Source organism: Pongo pygmaeus, chromosome Y (genome assembly GCF_028885625.2).
Source record: "Pongo pygmaeus isolate AG05252 chromosome Y, NHGRI_mPonPyg2-v2.0_pri, whole genome shotgun sequence".
Classification (NCBI taxonomy): Eukaryota; Metazoa; Chordata; class Mammalia; order Primates; family Hominidae; genus Pongo; species Pongo pygmaeus.
Genome location: NC_072397.2, coordinates 31,709,763 through 31,731,554, shown reverse-complemented (window position 1 = coordinate 31,731,554; position 21,792 = coordinate 31,709,763). Strand labels below are relative to the sequence as shown.

General features: G+C 39.4%; 1 pseudogene; it reads left to right on the top strand.

Annotated features, from left to right (window-relative positions):
* Positions 1-2,800: 2,800 nt before the first annotated feature.
* LOC129025736 (ras-related protein Rab-9A-like) lies at positions 2,801-5,235 on the top strand (annotated as a pseudogene).
* Positions 5,236-21,792: the final 16,557 nt, after the last annotated feature.

The following is a 21,792-nucleotide window of genomic DNA, read 5'->3' as shown; positions in this document are numbered from 1 at the left end:
AACTTGATTAAAATGTTCTTCTCATTTAATATTTAAAAATAAAAACATCATTGATATAAAATTATGAAAATATCTTAACTAAACTGGCATACATTACAAACAAGTAAATATATTTCTGTAAATATAAACCCTATGTTCTGAATCTTTTCTTCTCAGGAGATCAAATACTCCTCTTAGTAACTGATCACTCTTGCTACAGTTGTTACATTTCTGTGAAAAATAAGTATTCATTGGTGTAATAGAATCAAGATTTTAAAACAGTGTCTATTTGAATAAAAAGAGTCCTGTTCTTATAAAGAGCAAACATATTGCAAAGAAAATTATTAAATACAATTCCTCTTTGAGGACAAAATAACAAGTTGTGGTAAATTTTACTGTAGATTTTGTACACTGCTATAATTAAAACAAAAACAGCAACACTTCTACAACTTCAAAAGAATAATTTAAGCCATTTAGTTATTTACATTATCACTAATTTTAATTTTATGTTACAGTTTTTTTTTTACTAAAATACCTTTCAATTTAACCATTAGAAAAGTAAATTGTAAAAAATATAAACCTCAGGGATTTCCTAAATAACTGTGTATATTCAATATACAAAATAATTTAATCTTGTTTTTCAGAGGACCCAGAAGTCAGTATTCATTAACATAAAATAATTTTTAGAACTCACAGGTGTTGTAATGTATGTAAGTATGCATTTGTGTTTGGCAAATACATCAAATAGAGTCATATAAGTTTGCTGATTTGAATTTGCAGACAACAGAATTTACTTCTAAGTATTTAATTACTCCAAAAACAAAACAGAAATAATAGCTGTGCAATTACCTGACTAGAAGTGATAGAGCAGGAGCGCTTTCATCTTGAACCAACACCACTACTTTAACATCCAGCTCTCTTTTTAGCCTCATGCATTTCAAAGAAATCATTTCTCTTCTAACTGTAAATAATAAGCACATTCCTTTCCCTTCAGGTGCTAGAAGCAGACATAGGGGATAGGCCTGCAACTCCAGAAAGATGTATGAAAAAAGACACAGAACTCTCTCTGTCAGATAACCACAACAAAGAGACACAGAGGCAGTCCAAGCCTCTGATAAACTCTCCAGGACTGAGTCATGAAAAACTCTTAATCTGCTAACAGAGTGTGGCTCTCGCCAGCCACCCCTCTCAGATTGATTCAAAATAAATCTGTCCCTGTTGACTGTCAACTTGCCCTTCAGGTTTCTCTCCTCTTTCTTTAATTCTTACATTGGATGCTGAAATCTGGGACTGGTGTTGGGGGCAGAGGCTTCCTTGCATCCCAGGAAGCTGTGGGCAATGGCAGCTTATCCTAAGTTAACACCTGGATCCTGAGAGCCTCTGGCCACCTGCCCCATCTTTCTCTCATTTTACTCTTAAAGAGATTTGTTTGAGAAGGACAACTGACCTGAAGGAAACTGCAAGGCTCAGGCCAGGGCTCTAAATCCCTCAAGTCTAAGGGATCCACTTCTGACCACAATCAATAGGTATTTCACTTCCTAACACTGGCTCCCTCTTGCCTCTTCTCTCTCTCTCTCTCTCTCTCTCTCTCTCTCCTGTTTCTCTCCCTTTCTCTCTGTCTCTCTCTTTCTCTCTCTCTCTCTTCCTCATGTGGCTCCAGTCTGGGAGTCCCTTTGCCAATTTCAACTGGAACATCCAACAGAAAGCACTAATTCAGCCATCTGGTAAGATCTCCCTTTTCCTAGCTTTCTCCTGGTACCAGAGAAAGTCTGGCCTGCTGTCCATTTCCTCGAAGGACCAATGTGACTAAGCTAGAGGAAATCTTGGGGACACACAGTGCTTTCTCAGAGTAACTGTCCTCTTTCAGAAAGAGGATTCTGGGTCACTGTCTATTTTCTCGGGACATCTAGAACAAAACAGACCTTTCACAAAATACTTTTATAGCAAGTCCAGCTTCCCAGAAATGCTAATAGTTAAATGTGAATGTACAAATACATCATTCATTTGTAGACATGGAAAAGGTTTAGTGTTACTGCCAGTTACATGAAAAACAAACAAAAAAAACAGGTTTTACATTAAAGTTAAAAATTGCTAAAAGTAATATTATGACATGTAATTGAAAGTGCTAAACATAAATTTTCATGCAAAGTGTATAAAACTGGTTTAGGCAGACACAGAGCTAGCTTGAAAAGTTATTTTTTTCATACCCCAGTGATACCTGAAAGACCAGAAAGACAGAACTCCCTTGAAAGGGAGGTGAAGCCCGGGAGCCAAGAGGTCTAAAACAGTGGATGCCATCCCCATGGAGCCCAGCAAGCTAAAATCCACTGCCTTGAAATTCTTGCTGCCAGCACAGTAGTCTGACATCAACCTGGGATGCCTGAGATTGGTGGGGAAAGGGACGTCCAACATTACTGAGGCTTGAGTAGGTGGTTTTCCCTTCAGAGTGTAAACAAAGCCACTGGGAACTCACTGCATCTCATCAAAGCTGCTGTAGCCAGATTGCCTCCTAAGATTCCTCCTCTCTGGTCAGGGCACCTCTGAGAAAATGGCAGCAACCTCAGTTAGGGGCTTATAGATAAAACTCCCATCTCCCTGAAACAGAGCACTTGGGGGAAAGGGTGGCTGTAAGCACAGCTTCAGTAGACTTAAACCTTCCTGCCTGCTGGCTGTGAAGAGAGCTGCAGATCTCAAACAGACTGCCTCCTCAAGTGGGTCCATGAAACCAATCACTCTTGACTAGGAGACTCCTCCCTGCAGGGATCAAAAGACACCTCATATGGGAGTCTTCTGGCTGACACCCGGCTGGTACCCCGGTGGGATGAAGCTTTCAGAGGAAGGAACAGGTAACAATCTTTGCTTTTCTGCATCCTCTGATAGTGACATACAGGCAAAAACGGTCATAAGTGGACCTCCAGCAAAGTCCAGTACACCTGCAGCAGAGGATCCTGACTGTTAGAAGGAAAACTAATAACAGAAAGGTATAGTATCAACATCTACTAAAAGGATTTCTACAAAAAAATATATATATACAAAGGTCAACAACATCAAAGAACCAAGGTACATAAATGCACAAAGATGTAAAAAAACAGCACAAAATGGCTGAAAATTCCAAAACCAAGAAAGCCTCTTCTCCTCCAAAGGATCATAACTCCTCATCAGCAAGAAAACAAAATTGAATAGAGAATGAGTTTGAGGAATTGTCAGAAGTAGGCTTCAGAAAGTGGGTAATAAACTCTTCCAAGTAAACGAGAATGTTCTAACCCAATGCCAAGAAGCTAAGAACCTCAAATAAAGGTTAGAGAAATTGCTAACTGGAATAGCCAGTTGAGAGAAAAACACAAATAACATGATGGAGCTGAAAAACACAGCACAAAGACGGTGTGAAGCATACATAATTATCAATAGCCAAATCAATCAACTGGAAGAAAGGATATCAAAGATTGAATATCAACTTAACGAAATAAAGCATGAAGAAAAGGTAAAAAAAAAAAAAGGAATAAAAAGGAACAAACGACGTTTCCAAGAAATATGGGAGTATGTGAAAAATGAAACCTACTTTGTTTGCTGGTTTGTTTGTTTGAGATGGAGTCTTGCTCTGTCATCCAAGCTGGAGTGAATGGGTGCAGTCTTGGCTCACTGCAACCTCCTCCTCTCAGATTCAAGGGATTCTCCTGGCTCAGCCTCCTGAGTGGCTGGGTTTACAGAGGCACACCACCACCCCTGGCTAATTTTTGTATTTTTAGTAGAAATGGGGTTTCAGCATGTTTTTCATGTTGGTCTCAAACTCCTGACCTCATGATCCACCCATCTTCACCTCCCAAAGTGCTGGGATTACAGGCATGAACCAACATGCACAGCTTAAACCTGGCTCTTCTTTTTGGCTCAGATATAACTATAAAGTTTCCTGCTCTCTCAACACTAACTTCAGTTACATTTGTCATAAACATACTCCCTAAAGTATAAATCTTGCTGTATCAGAAACATGCAATCTTGGTCTCTTAAGCATCTCTAACCAACAGTAGTGAAGCTTACTATGAGCAGAGAAGTTTTTATCATAAATTCACTGTTGATAACCAGAGCTTTGATGTCACATTTCAGCTAAAGTGCCAGCTTCACGGTCAACTGTGACCTGATAAATGCAAAGAGTGAGCCCTTTTCAGTTGTTTTAGAGAATCATGGTAGTATAGTAGCCCACACATGGCTACATGCTCAGTAAACAGGTCTTACTTTTAGTTATCCCAGAGATCTATGTGTGTTATTTCAGTTAAAGCTGATATTCTACCAGGCGCTGTGGCTCACTCCTGTAATCCCAGCACTTTGGGAGTCCGAGGTGGGCGAATCACGAGGTCAGGAGATAGAGACCATCCTGGCTGTCATGGTGAAACCCCGTCTCTACTAAAAATACAAAAAAAATAGCTAGGCTTGGTGGCGGGTGCCTGTTGTTCCAGCTACTTGGGAGGCTGAGGCAGGAGAATGACGTGAACACGGGAGGCGGATCTTGCAATGAGCCGAGATGGCACCACTGCACTCCAGCCTGGATGACAGAATGAGACTCCATTACAAAAAAAAAAAAAAAAAAAAAAAGCTGATATTCATACACTCATAGAAGAAAACGTAGGTTAAAAGGAATGTTATGGTGCCTTTTTATTTTCCAGGGTTCTTGAAGCTCTTGAGATGAACAGTGGCAGGAAATTCATCACTTTTTAAAGTAATTTTTTTTGGAGATGGCAGAGTTGGGAGGAGTTTGCTTATGAACAGATATGTAACTAATAAGTTTGATACTCAGATGTTCCATGCAATAGATGTGGAATTTTTAAATAAGATTTGAAAGGGATGGACATTTTGTTACCATACAGATTCGTGATACGGCAGGTCAGGAGAGATTCCGAAGCCTGAGGACGCCATTTTACAGAGGTTCTGACAGTTGTCTGCTTGTTTTTAGTATCAACGATTCACAAAGCTTGCAGAACTTAAGTAATTGGAAAGAACACGAGAGCTTTCCTTTTGTGATTCTAGATTCTAAGACAGGCATAAGCGAATGGCAGGTGTTTAGAGAAGAAGTAAAGCTTATGCAGGGAGAACAGTGACTATCCTTACTTTGTAACAAGTGCAAAATATGCCAAAAATGTGGCAGCAGCCTTTGAGGAAGGATTTCAAACAATTCTTGCAACTGAGGACACGTCAGATCACTTGATGAACACAGGCATAGTCAACCTTCACCAAAAGCCCAAGCCTAGCTCATCTTGCTGTTGAATGTTAGAGATAAGACAGATGCATGCTAACCAACTCACATGTATATACAAAATCAACATGGACATGGAGAAGAGAATTAGTTTTTGTAGCAGTGTATTACTTACTAAAAAAATTCAATGATTGTATATTCCTGTGTCATTAGTTGGTAGGAGATGGGACACATCCACTCATGGAGGAATATATTTTCTCAATAATGGCACCTTACATTTATAAATTTTAATGGTTGTCTAAAAACATTTCTTTGATTTACACATGTAAATTAGAGAGCTAATAAATGAGATGACCAAGACTTTAAATATAATTAAAATAAGAAACTTGACTACTCTAGAATTTATACTTGGATTATTTTTTCCCTGAAAAATGGGAAACTACTTTTTATACGTACATGATTTTTATGCAATTAGCATTGTATACTTGGTGAAAGAGAATGATTTCCTAAAAAAAAAGTTAGATATGAAAGATTAAATCTAATGTATTTGCAGTGCATTCTTATTTACTTCTTTATCCTTTTCAAAATGACTTAACCTTTTTTATTTTCATTCTACATATCATTAGAATTATTCTTACTAGTAATTACTCATAATTTGTGTGTAATTAAGAAGTTGTACCACCATAGGTCATGATTCACAGCCCCAGGAGGAGGGAGGGCTAACAGCGGCACAATAGTTGCTTCATACAATCTGTCACACATCCAGCTAAATTCGAGCTGTCTGTGAATAAAAAGCATTTCCATTGACAGCGTTCAGATTTCAGAAAAAAGCCTAGCTACTGAAATTGGAGAAAAGATAAATCTGCATTTGATAACAAATTGATATCAATTGATAACAATTGATATCAAACTGCAATCGATAATAAATCTGCATTGATTTAACAAATACAAGGTGTGTGTGGAGGATACAAAATTACAATTCCACTAATGGGATATTTAATATCTCTGTTACTTTCTTCACCCTTGAGGAAAGTTTCCTAGTTGAAGTTAAGCCATTCATTTTTAACACAAGATACCATAAAAAATAATGAGTTCATGTCCTTTGTAGGGACATGGATGAAATTGGAAATCATCATTCTCAGTAAACTATCGCAAGAACAAAAAACCAAACACTGCATATTCTCACTCATAAGTGGGAACTGAACAATGAGAACACATGGACACAGGAAAGGGAACATCACACTCTGGAGACTGTTGTGGGGTGGGGGGAGGGGGGAGGGATAGCTTTAGGCGATATATCTAATGCTAAATGACGAGCTAATGGGTGCAGCGCACCAGCATGGCACATGTATACATATGTAACTAACCTGCACATTGTGCACATGTACCCTAAAACTTAAAGTATAATACTAATAAAATTTTTAAAAAGTCACCTAAAAAAAAAAAAAACACAAGACACGAGCTAACCTTATCACTCTCAGAGGAAACACTAAGGATTGTACTTGGTCAGAGGGTAAGTAAAGACATCTTTACTAGCCCATCTATTTACTTAGTGTCTCCTCTATTACTGAACATCGTTTACTGATTTTCTCTCAAGGTTTTTTTGTTTGTTTCAAAAAAAAATCCTTGCTGCAATGATCAGACCTGATAAAGCAAATTGTGGCCTCTTGGGGATGTTCATATTCTGTGCAGCTGGTAACTATCTGACTCTACAGAGGCTAAATGAAGCATGGACTGAATGCGGATGAGACCCACTACTGGGGAGTTACGGGGTTATCAAAGTACATGCTGGTTGAGGGGAGGTGGCTGTCATGTAGGGGGCAGAGTTTTGAAAAATTACATCAAAACATTTCTCTTCCTGGCCCCACCCAATATTGCCATCTGGAAACATCTGATAAAAAATACAATAGAAAATGATAGGAGAACAAAGCAGGTGGTGAGTGTGGCAGCATGAGTAGTGAGAAGCAGCTTCAGAGCCATCCTGGACAGAAGAACCATAGATGATGCTCCATAGTTTGAAGGACGGGTGGTTCCCAGTGGTACAGAAATTGCTCCATACAGTCTGTCATACACCCAGCTAGATTCAAGCTATGAATAGAAAGCGTTTCCATAGAGAGAGTTCAGTTTCTAGAAAAAGGCTAACTACAAAACTTGGAGAATAGACAAATGTGCATTTAATAACTTATGTACAATGTGCTGAGTAGAGGATATAAAATTATAATTCCATTCTAATTAAATAAATATTTTGTTAATTTTCTTTCTTTGGGAAGTTTCCTAGTTGAAGAGAAAGGATTCCTACTGTTTCTTATCTTGGAGGAAAACTGTTTACATTTCTGTAAAAACCTAACTTTTCACTTTTATATTACGACACCAGCATGTAAGTTTTCTCACAATAAACATGTCATGTAGAGTAGTAAAGTGGTAAGTAGAAAAATGCACCACTGTGGTACCCAGTGAAAGGTTGTGTCTGGACAGTCAGTGCTTTCTGGAATTCCGGACTGACAACCAGGAAGTGTTGAGGTGACTGAAAAGTTAAAGATCACAAGTACAGCATGGGCAAAACAGAGATTGAGAGTATCTATGTCCATGCCAAGGGAACTATCTTAGAAAGTTTCCAGCTATAGCAAAAGGATGAAACTCCATATGCACATTTCTTCTGTATCACTTTTGGAGCACTAAAGCAGATAACTAACTTAGTGCTAATATACATGTGCTAACGGGAGCCTTATTTTAAAACTGATTTCATTTCATTGCTCTTACGTTAAAGAGCCTTCAAGGGACATCACCTACCAGATCCAAGCTTTGCCAGCTTATCTTTCCTCATGATCAGCTCTTATCTACCAGCTGACAGCTCTACCCATGTGCCCCAGTACTTTTCTTCACACCATCACACCTGCAATACTTTTCTCTGTGGCCCACATTGGAGGTCCTACTTAATGCCCCACTTTCCTTCCAGCTCCTTCAAAGAATTGGTGACATATGAAATTTGGCACTTAACTTTACTAATATGCACCCAGGATTTGGATTACTAGTTCCTACCTCACCTTCATTAGCCTAGAGAAAAAGCAATTTTCAATATGCCACTTTTGTGCAGCTGGGCCATGTTTTCCTGCTGTCACTCACCCTGCTGCTCTTGGCTGGATTTCCTCAAAACCCTTGGGATGATATGCTCATTGAGGGCAGGAACAACCATATTAAAAAAAATACATGCTTGCTGAAATTGCTCCCAGATTTCTAGATGAGTCTTAACTTTTTCTGCACCCATAGCTCTGGCATTTAGTTTGTTTCAATATGAGTGCTGTATAGCAGGTTAAGACATCATATTAGTTTGGATACTACCAATAGGGGAAACACAACAGAAACAGCTGTGGTGGGCAGCACTTTAGAAATGAATATTAAACTACCACAATATTGGACAAATATATTTATTTTAAAAATCAAAAAATGGGGTAAAAATGATGGTAGCTATTTCACACAAGGACACAAGACAAAATTTAGAATTACTTGCTTAAAATTAACTCAGAATGGAACAAAATTGTTCAAGTGCTCACCATTAGAACAGGTTGCATAACATGATTTTCAATGGACATTACCTATGTTACAGTAAGATCTTGTTATAGGAACAAAGAGACTGTTCCCAGACTCCTCTGGTGTATCACCTCAGCCTCCCAAAATGCTGAGATTACAGGCATAATCCACCAATTCCAAACGTTTTGTAAAAGTTGAATCAATATCGTGAAAATGGCCATACTGCCCAAGGTAATTTATAGATTCAATGCCATCCCCATCAAGCTACCAATGACTTTCTTCACAGAATTGGAAAAAACTACTTCAAAGTTCATATGGAACCAAAAAAGAGCCCACATCGCCAAGTCAATCCTAAGCCAAAAGAACAAAGCTGGAGGCATCACACTACCTGACTTCAAACTATACTACAAGGCCACAGTAACAAAAACAGCATGGTACTGGTACCAAAACAGAGATATAGATCAATGGAACAGAACAGAGCCCTCAGAAATAACACCACATATCTACAACTATCTGATCTTTGACAAACCTGAGAAAAGCAAGCCATGGGGAAAGGATTCCCTATTTAATAAATGGTGCTGGGAAAACTGGCTAGACATATGTAGAAAGTTGAAACTGGATCCCTTCCTTACACCTTATACAAAAATCAATTCAAGATGGATTAAAGACTTAAACGTTAGACCAAAACCATAAAAACCCTAGAAGAAAACCTAGGCATTACCATTCAGGACATAGGCATGGGCAAGGACTTCATGTCTAAAACATGAAAAGCAATGGCAACAAAAGCCAAAATTGACAAATGGGATCTAATTAAACTAAAGAGCTTCTGCACAGCAAAAGAAACTACCATCAGAGTGAACAGGCAACCTACAAAATGGGAGAAAATTTTCGCAACCAACTCATCTGATAAAGGGCTAATATCCCACATCTACAATGAACTCCAACAAATTTACAAGAAAAAGCAAACAATCCCATCAAAAAGTGGGCGAAGGACATGAACAGACACTTCTCAAAAGAAGATATTTATGCAGCCAAAAAACACATGAAAGAATGCTCACCATCACTGGCCATCAGAGAAATGCAAATCAAAATCACAATGAGATACCATCTCACACCAGTTAGAATGGCAATCATTAAAAAGTCAGGAAACAACAGGTGCTGGAGAGGATGTGGAGAAATAGGAACACTTTTACACTGTTGGTGGGACTGTAAACTAGTTCAACCCTTGCGGAAGTCAGTGTGGCGATTCCTCAGGGATCTAGAACTAGAAATTCCATTTGACCCAGCCATCCCATTACTGGGTATATACCTAAAGGACTATAAATCATGCTGCTATAATGACACATGCACACGTATGTTTATTGTGGTATTATTCACAATAGCAAAGACTTGGAACCAACCCAAATGTCCAACAATGATAGACTGGATTAAGAAAATGTGGCACATATACACCATGGAATACTATGCAGCCATAAAAAATGATGAGTTCATGTCCTTTGTAGGAACATGGATGAAATTGGAAATCATCATTCTCAGTAAACGATCGCAAGAACAAAAAATCAAACACCGCATATTCTCACTCAGAAGTGGGAATTGAACAATGAGAACACATGGACACAGGAAGGGGAACATCACACTCTGGGGACTGTTGTGGGGTGGGGAGAGGGGGGAGGGATAGCATTGGGAGATATACCTAATGCTAGATGACGAGTTAGTGGATGCAGCGCACCAGCATGGCACATGTATACATATGTAATTAACCTGCACGTTGCTCACATGTACCCTAAAACCTAAAGTATAATAATAATAAATAAATAAATTTAAAAAAAAATTCTATGACTTCCTCCACCTTCCCTTCAGCCACAAAACAAGCATTACTGAGAATTCCAATACATAATACAAATGAAGCAACTGCTGTGACCAAAGTACCTGCATTGATATGAGTGTGTATTCATGGTCTGCTCTATTTTTTATTTATTTAAATAGAGACCTTTGACACTTCTAAAAGGCTGAGTACAAATGTTAATGTAATCCTGGCTTTTCTTTGACAACTCTCCTAAAAACTGCTTTACAACTTTTTGCTAGTATGTGTATCAACGGTTTACTCTCTGAGGGAAAGAAAATAATCAACAGGACCACTATTCCTAGCCACTAGCAAAAGCATATATGCAGCACTTAGCACTGCACACGTATTTCCTTGGCTTCTTTAGTACTGCTGTGTATACTGACTATACATTTTTATAACATCTCTAAATGTATAAATGAATTAATGTGAATGTATCTGCTATCACATTTCATTTCCAATGCAGAATATGTTAGTTTTAAATCTACCTACCAAATCTTGAGTCTGACATTTATTTTTGGATTGTTACATTAAAATCAACTACCTGGGACAGTCGCCGTGCCTCACGCCTGTAATCTCAGGGCTTTGGAAAGCAGAGGTGGGTAAATCACCTGAGGCCAGGAGTTCGAGACCAGTCTGGCTAACATGGTGAAACCCTGTCTCTACTAAAAACACAAAAATTCGGCACACATGGTGTTGGGGCCTGTAGTCCCAGCTATCCAGAGACTGAGGCAGGAGAGTCACTTGAGCCTGGGAGGCAAATGTTGCAATGAGTCAAGATCATGCCATTACACTCCAGCCTGGGCAACAGAGCGAAGCTTCATCACAACAACAACAAAATCACAAATAAACAAACCAAATATACAAGTGGCACAATTCTTCTTCAATGACTATTTGATCATAGAAAACTCAATTCCTGCCAGTTCATGATCTCTATTAATAGCACAGCAATTTATTTGAAAGTAGATGGAAACATTTCAGATTAAAATTTTAATTAGTTTTCCCTTACATAGGCTGCTTCCTTGATCTCTTTAGTGTTCCCTAATAAAATCAACTATGAACACTAGGAAGGAAAACATAAAAACAATTTGCCTTCACAATATTCCACAAATAACTGTTGTAAGTGTGTTCCTAAATACCTATTCAACTGGCTGAGAAGATTTGCTTGCCAAGGGAGTTGACCAGATAGTTCTGATGAGAAAAGGCATTCTGAAAGGTAAGCTGTGCAGCCTAAGGGAGTTACTTAAAAAGGCCAGTTTCCTGACAAAGGTCGAATCTATTTTTCTATCGTCAGATTTTTAAAATTATAGAACATGCCTTACTTTTATATGTAAATCATAAACATCAGTAAAGAAGTGATTTATTCCATCTTCTTGCCTTATGCGATGAAGCATAATAAATCTCAAATGTGACATAGTTAAGGCAATATTTTTCTTAGAAATAAAAAACAAAAAGCAACCAGTTCATTGATACAATATTCTTCAAATTAGTCACACACCATGTATTAGTGATGGAAAACTTGAATACATTAACTGGGATTAAAATTAGCTTAGTTTTACCAGAAAGAGAATATAAGCATTCTAAGTGAAAAAATAGCTAGAAAATAATGTAACATCACCCCTGATAGGATTCAGATAAAGTTTTTGGTGGGTATGAGACTTAGTTTAAAAATTAGCTGTTCAACAAAATATTTCCTCCCCAATAAAACAAAAGTAGCCCCATAAATGGAAACTTTCACATTCGCACAAATTGTGAAGTGTACAGTCTCAGAGCCTGGCATCTGTGTTCCATGTTCTTCTAGTTTGTGAAACCAAACGTTAGTTAATTATCCTTACTAAAAAGAGAAAGATATGCCCTGCGGTAATGAATGTTGACACAAACCACTTGCTGGACTTGTGCATGCTTTTCAAGAACATGTTGTTCAAAAGCCACATGTTCTCATCTGTGAGATTGAGAGCAGCATGAGCTATGAACTGGTGCAGATGATGACATTTGTCATAAACGACAGTGTGAGCAACAACAGATTAACATATCCACGTGGAATGAAGAATGCCGACATTTCATCCTGTAAATTCTTTTTTTTTTTTTTTTTTGACATGGAGTCTCGCTCTGTTGCCCAGGCTGGAGTGCAGTGGCGCAATCTTAGCTCACTGCAAGCTCCGCCTCCCAGATTCACAGCTTTCTCCTGCCTCAGCCTCCCGAGTAGTTGGGACTACAGGTGCCTGCCAACATGCCTGGCTAATTTTTTGTATTTTTTGTAGAGACGAGGTTTCACCGTGTTAGCCAAGATGGTCTCAATCTCCTGACCTTGCTATCCACCTGTCTCAGCCTCCCAAAGTGCTGGGATTACAGGCGTTAGCCACCGCGCCCAGCCCTTCATTCTGTAAATTCTGTAGATGGTTTTCTTGTGCAGAAAAAAAAAAAAAAAAACAGCTTGAATTTGCTTTGTTTGTTATTTTCAAGGGACATACAAGGGATCTGTTTTTACATTATATGTAATTCTTTTTTAGAATATATAGTTTTAAAATAACACCTCAGTTATGGGTTGAAGTGTATTCCTTCCAAAATTCCTTTGTTGATGTCCTAAGTGACAGTACCACAAAATGTGGCCGCATTTGGAAGGAGAGGTTACATGTAGATATGGTTATTTCAGATGAGGTCATTTTAGGGTAGGGTGGGCCCCTAATAAAACCACTCATGTATTTAGAAAAAAGGAACATTTGGAGATGCACACAGGGAAAAAAAATAACACAGGAAGACTGGAGTTACACTGCCACAAGGCAGGGAACTTCCAGAAGCTGGGACATAAACCAAACAGAACCTTACCTTAAGACCTGCATAGGAAGCATGGCACCACTGACACCTTGATGTTAGACAGTGGCACTCAGAAATGAGGCAATACACTTCTGCTGTCCGAAGCCACTAAATTTTTGGTACTTTCTTACAACAGCCACAGGAAACAGAGACAGTCTCCTCACCAAGGAAGCTGTTCCCAATCCTGGGCTGGAGGAGGGTGGCCGATTGCACCAAAATCCCTCAGAAATCTAAAGCATGTTTTACATCACTCACGTTGTCAGGACAAACCTAAGTGAATCTTTAGATAAATGGATGTTTTTGTGTCTTGATCAAGCAGTGGTTTCTTTTACAATGATGATGAATTCTGAAGCATTAGCAACAAATTGTGAAAATGCCTTAATAAGGTGAATGGTAGCAGGAGAAAGAATTAAAATCAATGTATGCAACAAGTTATTTTTATGTGTGCTCCTTTGTCTACCACAGGGCCAGTGGAGTGCACAGAAATTATATACAAGTAGCTGCATCCTAGAAAGCAATACTGCTACAAGTACTCAAAACAAGTTTTAATGAGTAGTGTTCTCATAATATGAGAAGATAATGTTACAACAACACCTGGCACATAATCTTGTCTATCATATTTTGGTGACAAGTCCTGAATAGTTGGAAAGTATCACACACTTAAATATTATATATTGCAAGTAACTTACAATATCAATTCCTCAAAGGTCATTAAAGCTGGCTTGGGTGCTTGAGAGAAACAGTGCAAACATGCAAGCAACATATTAGAAACATAAATTGGAAAGGACTGGGCTCTTCTCATGTCAAAAATCTATAGGCCTGTTTACTCTGAATGACAACGTGTTTTCGAGCCAAGCCTGGTTTCTGGAAACATTCTTGATAAAAAATCAGGTGTCATCATCTCTGGTGCTGCTTTTGAGCTTCCTTTGCATTGCCAAGGTGGTCACTGGGGAGGAAAGCATGCATGTATGACCCAGCCAGGAAGTGCCATGGAGGGTCACTGTGGGTCTTTTTAACCCTGGAGGTCCTGATGAAAAACATGATTCCTGAAAACTGCCTGAATTTTAATGGATGAAACCTAGTAGGTCCTGATGAAAAATATGATTCATGAAAACTGCCTGAACATTGATGGATGGCATTACAAGGCTGCAACTTGCTACAGGTGGACTAGGTTTTTAAGTGCTCATAGTGGCTAACATAGTGAACTGAATGTCATGGGAAAAGTGAACTGAATATCATAGGAAAGTCAGAGGTCATGCTAGTCTGTGCTGAACTAAAGTATAAATAAACAAATCCCAGGATATTCCCTGGCTGGCTTCTATCAGTCTCTGGGACTCCACAGCAAACCTCATTTAATTGTGTTGGATTTCATTTACCTCCACTGTCCAGATCTTCCAGTTCTGAAATCACATTACACTATATTGTTATAATAGAATAAAAATTCTTATGAAATGTAAGCTTCCACATGCTCTGTGGATTCTACCTTCCCAGCTCACAAAAACTCCGTTTCAAAAACTGGATTATCATGGTGGCCAACAATTACAAAGTAGAAGCTCCTAGACACGATCTTCAATATGTGGCTCCTAATGAAGTAAAAAACAGTACATATTTTTAGCGGTCAATACTGAAATTCAAAGGTGACTAATGGGAAATGTAAAATTCTTCCTTTGTTTTACTTTCTAACTTAAACCTGGAAGATGCCAGTAAGCTTGTCACCATTTCCCACATACTAGTGAAGATGCATGACTTCTGGAATAAACAAATGATATAACTGTGATATTTCTTGTAGAATCCTACATATTTCCATAAGAAAACCAGAAGACCTCTAATATTAAATCACAGACAACATTCTCATGATCTGAAAGTATGGCACATTCAGCTGAAAGGACCCTGAGTGTCTGTTGGAGTGAACTAGGCTTCACTTGGACTGGAGCATTTAGAATTAGCAATGACACTTAGAAGATTTAACAGACGTAGATGATAAATTAAGGACCATACAGAGTGGTGAGAAGACCAAGGAATTAATTAGCGTGCCTTAGAAATTTCCATAAGGCATCCGTTGGGGGAAGCTAAAACTAACTCTCCCTCATGTCACTTCCCGAGAAAAGAGAGGCAATGTAGCCCTTTGTGTTCTATTTGTCTTCTTTCTACCTGAACGATGTGTGTTATAAATATATGTCCTTGCAAATAAAAAAGACTATGATATGCAATTTATAAGAAAGGAAGTTTTGTATTCTATAAAAGATGAAAGAAATAATCCATAAAGGAAGACATTCTGAGGCACTGAGAGATCTTACAACAAAGTTTAACAGATTGGGACAGGTGTAATAGCTCATGCCTGTAATCCCAGCACTTTGGAGGGCTGCTGCAGGCAGCCTGCTTGAGCCCAGGAGTTTGAGACTAGCCAAGGTAACAGCATGAAAGAAGAAATACTTGTCTACAAAAAAATAGATCTCTACAGATACATACTAAAATTTCTGGGCATGGTGGTGTGTGCCTGTATTCCCAGCTACTCTGGAGGCTGACAGGGGAGAATTACCTCACACTACTGTAAGTTAAAATATCCTGACTCAAAAATAAATAAATAACACTTCAACAGATTTGCAAAAGAAATGAACCTATGAGAAAGTGGGGAAAAAATACAAGCCATTCCATGGCTTCTAGCACAGATAATTAAAATATAGATGAATAACAGATGGGTGGGAACATGGATGGATATACTCAATGGTAACCCCACTGTGTGTATTTTTCACATAAGGGATTTGAAATCAAATGAAGTTAGGTTCTATGTAGCTCTGCTACTTACTTGCAATGTGACCACAGGGAGCCCTTAATCTACTGTTGGTTTTCTCTTTATGGAAATAGTGGTAATTTTGTAGCACCTTACGGTAAAGTACCCAGCACAGCGTCTGACTCAGAGGACATGCTCAATTAGTATTATCTAGAATAACATGGAAGGCCAAATGCAAACTGAGAAGTGGTGACTGGTAAAATTCTCAACATGGGGTGGAAATTGAGTAAACAAGCAGTTAGTCAAACTCCTGGAAGACACATCTGAGGTGAGTTAGAAGGCAAGGCTCATCAAGCCTCACCGGACTTTCTGATGATTCACCTACACAAAATGAAATCAGAAGAAACATGATATGCACGTGCTAATGAATGACACATTTTATAAAGAAAATCAAGGCACAGCTGGCAGTTCTAACTTTAGAATTGGAGGGTTATGTCTGTTGAAGGAAAGGCAGATAGAAGACTCTGCGCATGATGAAGTAGGATTTAAAATACCATGTGAGGTGGGGGACTATAGACTTGTCCACTTTCTCACTACGATCTAAGCTGCCCTCACCCTTCAATGGCAGAGTTAAGTATCTGCAACGAGGGTATCCCACAGAGCCAACAATATTCACTATCTGGTCTTGCAGAGAAAACTTTTGCCCCTGCTTTAGAAAAGAGATGAAAAACAGATTGAGATAGAAAAATTGGGTAACAAAGACAAGCAAGAATGATACAAAAAGCCATGAAAAACTGGAGGAACTGGCAATAATTCTTCAGAGAAGGTGAAGGCAGAAAGACTGGGCAGTGGAAAATTGAATAAAGTAAACAATGATACCATGAATTATTGCTGTGCTAAATTTTAGAGCTGAAGTTTGCCAAAAGAAGTGCTTGTTACTTTCTTCAGCAAAAACACTGAAGCAGCATGTGGGTGTGGGTGTGTCAGTGTATGTGTAAGGGATATAACATGCATCCCTACACTCATCCCTATATGAAAAGCCAGAAATGGGCAAACAGCATGGTGCTAAGTCATTGGACAGACAGAAGGGAGCTTGAAGAACAATTGCATGAGGGTGCTGTTACCAACTACACAGATGGACAGAAGATAAGATAACGTTTACTTTATATACATTCCATGCTTATTGTGAGTTGCCAATTTGGTTTTCCTTTTGTAAACAGCTGAAGAAGCAAGAAGGCTGTAATTTTTCATTCAATTTTGGCAAAGAAAAACTGACAGGTAAAGGGGAAGAATTGGAAACCCTGGGAGAAAATTACCCCGTTATCACAGGAAGGGAAGGGAATAGCTGCAATCACTTCGCAAATACTTGAAGGTATTGGGCAAAGGTGAGACACATGTTAGGATTCTACACTGTCCAATCTGTGGAACTTTCTCCAAGGATGCAAATGTTGTACATCTGTGCTGTCCAATATGAAAGCCAGTGAGTATTAGAAATGTGGCTATTGTAACTGTAGAACTCAATTTTCATTAAACAAGAATAGCCACATGAGATAGTGGCTACGTAATGGACAGCACAGGTTTAGATTAAAGATTCCAAGAGAGTGACATGATCTTAGCTCACTACAAATTCCACCTCCCAGGTTCAGCAGATTCTATCGCCTCAGCCTCCTGAGTAGCTGGGATTAATGGCATGCACCATCATGCCAGGGTAAATTTTATAATTTTAGTAGAGAACAGGGTTTGCCATATTGCCCAAGCTGGTTTTGAACTCCTGGCCTCAAGTGATCTGCAGACCTCAGACTCCCAAAGTGCTGAGATTAGAGTCATGAGCCACCATGCCCAGCCCAATTTCAACTTTTTTAAATAAAATTTCTGTGACATCCTCCACCTTTCCTTCAACAACAAAACAAGTATTACTTGGAATTCCAATATAAAATGCAAATAAAGCAACTGCCATGACTGACATACCTGCATTGGCATGAATGTGTAGTCATAGTCTGCTCGATTTTTCCATTGCTTTAAATAGGGGTCTTTGAAGAATCTCCAAGGAACATTTGTCCCAGAGGCCCTGAGGTGGTAGCACAGAATTAGATAATAGATTAAATTGGGAAATTGCAGACAAGAGGAGAATCTAAGATAGTTTCCACATGTCTAGGTGAAAGGAACAAACAGAATGTGACCTCTCTTCTAAGATGCCCTCAACCAAATCTCTAAAACCTGTGAGTATGTTTAGGATTCATGGCAAAGAGAAATTAAGGTTGTTCAGCAGCTGACGTTAAGATAGGAAGATTACCCAGGAACATGCAGCTTGATCAATGCCATTAGAATGGCCTTAAATGTAGACCATAGAAGCAAAAGAGGAGTCAGGGGGAAGTGACAGAAGAACGGTCAAAGCAAGGTGATGTTGATAGCTTTGAAAACAGAGGAAGGGGCTACGGCTAGGGCATGCAGGAGGCCCCCAGAAGCTAGAAAGTGAAAGGAAACAAATTATCCTCTGGAGCCTCCAAGAAGAACACAGTGCTGTGCACACATAGATTTTAGCTAAACAAGACCTGTGTTGGACTCCTATGGTACAGAAGTGTAAAATGATACACTTGTCTTGTATTAAGCCACTAAATTTGTAATAATTTGTTACAGTGGCCTATTGTTCCACCTCTGCTAGAGTTTTGTCATTTACTTTTTTTTTTCCAAATCCATGTTGACTGTATCTGCTTCAGACTTACTATTATTTCTGTGATCATGCCTGTAATGTTCTCCCTGATTCTGCCTGCAACCCTTGCCTATTTTTTTAAAATCCAACTTAGTTTCTCTCCCTCCTCCATTATTTCCAAAAAAAACCTACAGGTTCTCCACATGCTAGGAAGTCCTGTCACTCATACTGCCTCTTAAAGACTTTAAATTTTACACAGCCAGTGATCAAAACTCATTGTACACTTTTTCAATGCTGTGTACAAAGCTGACACTGAACAAATTTTGTCTTCACAGGACTTAGATACTTTATCAGCCTTATATTCCCAGCATACAACTCTTGAATCAGGGTAAATTCCTCACTGCCCCCAAGAAGGTCCTGGATTTTTGTTTGTTTGTTTGTTATTCCTTTGCTCATTTTTCCCCTCCCTGCAATGCTCTTCTTTTAGCCCACCACGCAAATCCTATGCATCAAGGCCTTGATGAGTTTACACTTTTTCTGAGAGATGATCTGGATCCCTTCCATCTTCAACCACCTCCCCTTTAAACTCTTTACTCAGTTTATAATGTTATCTTAGCTCTTGCTCAATTCTATGGCTGTAACGTTTTCATTATTGCTTCTGAGAGGTTTGGTTCCTTTTCTTTTTAATTACATGTAAGCATCATGAGGTCAGGCTCACCTTTCCTCACAATACACAATGGTGGCTACTCAAAAACATTTAGTTCTGTGGCTCTCAACTCTGAGCCATCTGGGGTTCCAAGAGGACATCTGACAATGTCTGGAGACATTTCTGGTTGTCTCGCTTGGGGGAGAAGGTGCTATTGACAACAGAGAGACCGAGGATACAGATAAATCTTCAATGCGCAGGACAGCCTCCCAAAACAAAGAATCTGCTGGCTCCCAAAGGCAACAGTGGCTCCATTAAGAAAACCTGGGTCAGCTGCATGACCCTGTTAACTGTGAAAACAATGCCCCCAAGAGAGCTGACACTTGCAGGTGGAAGTGTGCTCAGCGCCAGCGCGTGGATGAACCTGTTGAGGCGTGGGCAGATCTGATCTGGCTACCCCAGGGAGGTACAGCACCAGCCTGCGCCATCAAGTAGGGCCAGTAAAGTCCCACAGGGACTCAAAACTCCTGTTTCGACTCAGTCCATCCCCTACCTGCAGAGAGAGGTCGAGGAGAGAGAAAGGCAATCTCAGTCCCGCTGTGGAGACCGCCCTTCTCTGCTTCAGCCGCATTCCCTGGGGGAAGTTTTTCGGATACCCCGGATGTGCTCTCGCGAGATGTGGGTGGAGCTTCTGGTGGGTGCTACGCAACCAAGTGCATGCGCCATGTATCTTCAGAACAGGAAGTTTACTTAGTAGGTCTGGAGGAGGGGCAGGATGGGACGTGAGGGCTATAATCTTGCAGTCCTGCCTCACTGCTTTCCATCTTTAGTCTTTGGGTCCCAGCCCTCCAGCCGCCTTTGAGTTGTGCCTAGGTCACTCTCCTCAGCCATGCCTCAGAACCGCGAAGAGAGGAGGCTCCCATGTTCGATAGAAAACCTACTTGGGAGTGTGAGAGTGAGAGTGTTCAGCACCTTTGTTTCTCACCTGGGACACAGGCAGGGCTTTGAGGGCGGAGATTCCCCCTCATCTTGGACCTGCATCCTGTCCTGCGCACTCACCTTGGGCCATAGCGGGGCGAACGAGGTGGCCTGGGAGGAAGCTGATGACGGGAGGAAGCTGGCACCTGATGACGCAGGAATACAAAACTACCCCTCGTCAGGGACAGGTAGAAATGAAGTCTTGTTGATGTTCCTTAATACCCCTTTCTCTGCTAGGCCACTCAGGGTGTCCCCAGAGACCAGTGGTCTTTTTTTCCATCGTTCACCTTTCCTCTGTCTCCCAGATAACGTGTAACCATTTTGTCTTCTAGTCCAACTTGCTCCCCATGTCTGACGTGTTGAGTCAAAATGAGCTACACAAAAGGCTACAGAGAACGTTGAAGGATCGGGGTGTACTGAGCACACTCAAGTATCGGATTTACGTTTATTTGTTCCATAACTTTTAAAAGTGTAACCTGTAAAAAGTAGTTCACATTTAAATTCATCCAATGTTTGGGTTTCAAAAATCTATGCTGAAATATTACAGTGTCTTTGAAACCATTGAGAAATGTTGCATTTGAGTCGACTTAAAGGAGAATGTTCAAATAATTAATTGAACCAACAATAAGATAGGAGCGGAAAGCATTTATATAATGAACACATTTTAGTAAGATGAGGCCTGTTTTATAAACCTGGCTTACAGGTTCCTAAACTAACAAGTGGGTTAATAATACATTTGGATGAGGGACATTGACACCATGTAGAAAACACTAGTGTGCTGTTTTTAATAGTTTGGGCAGAATGAACCCTTTCATCTTTAAATTATACTGATATGCCTGGATATTTAATTTGAGCAGGAAATATCTGTAGATATACTTTATATTTGGATTAACAGCTAGGATTAGGATTAGCTCAATGTGTTTTCATTGCAATATGCATTTCAAAAGTATATTTTACATTTAAAATATGTAGATATATCCTGTGTATATATCCTTTTTAAATTTAAGTTGTATGGTGTGAGCATTTCTCTGTTTCCTTAAAAATTTCTTGAAATCTTCATTTTTAGAGGTAACAGATTTATCTTTGGATATTTTTGTAACCTGCAAACAGTCCCTTGCTGTTAAATATTTTGGTTATATTTTCCGACAGTCCACAGAGGTGCGATGAGCTGGCAGAATTTTTTCTTATACTTCATATCCCAGTGTAAGCTGCTGAAATTGGCTTCTAGGAAAGTTAAGAGTCTGCAAATGAGTCTGGCAAACCACCAGTTTCACTTGGAAGCTGAGGAAAGAAACATTTTTCTAGAACACCCTGGCCTTCTTGTCTCATGGGGTAAGACTTGAGCAGGGGAAGGTTCCTAACTTCTGGACATGGATCTAGAAACATTATGGAAATAAAAGGAAGATTTCCAATGAATGTAACACATCTGCGTATATCT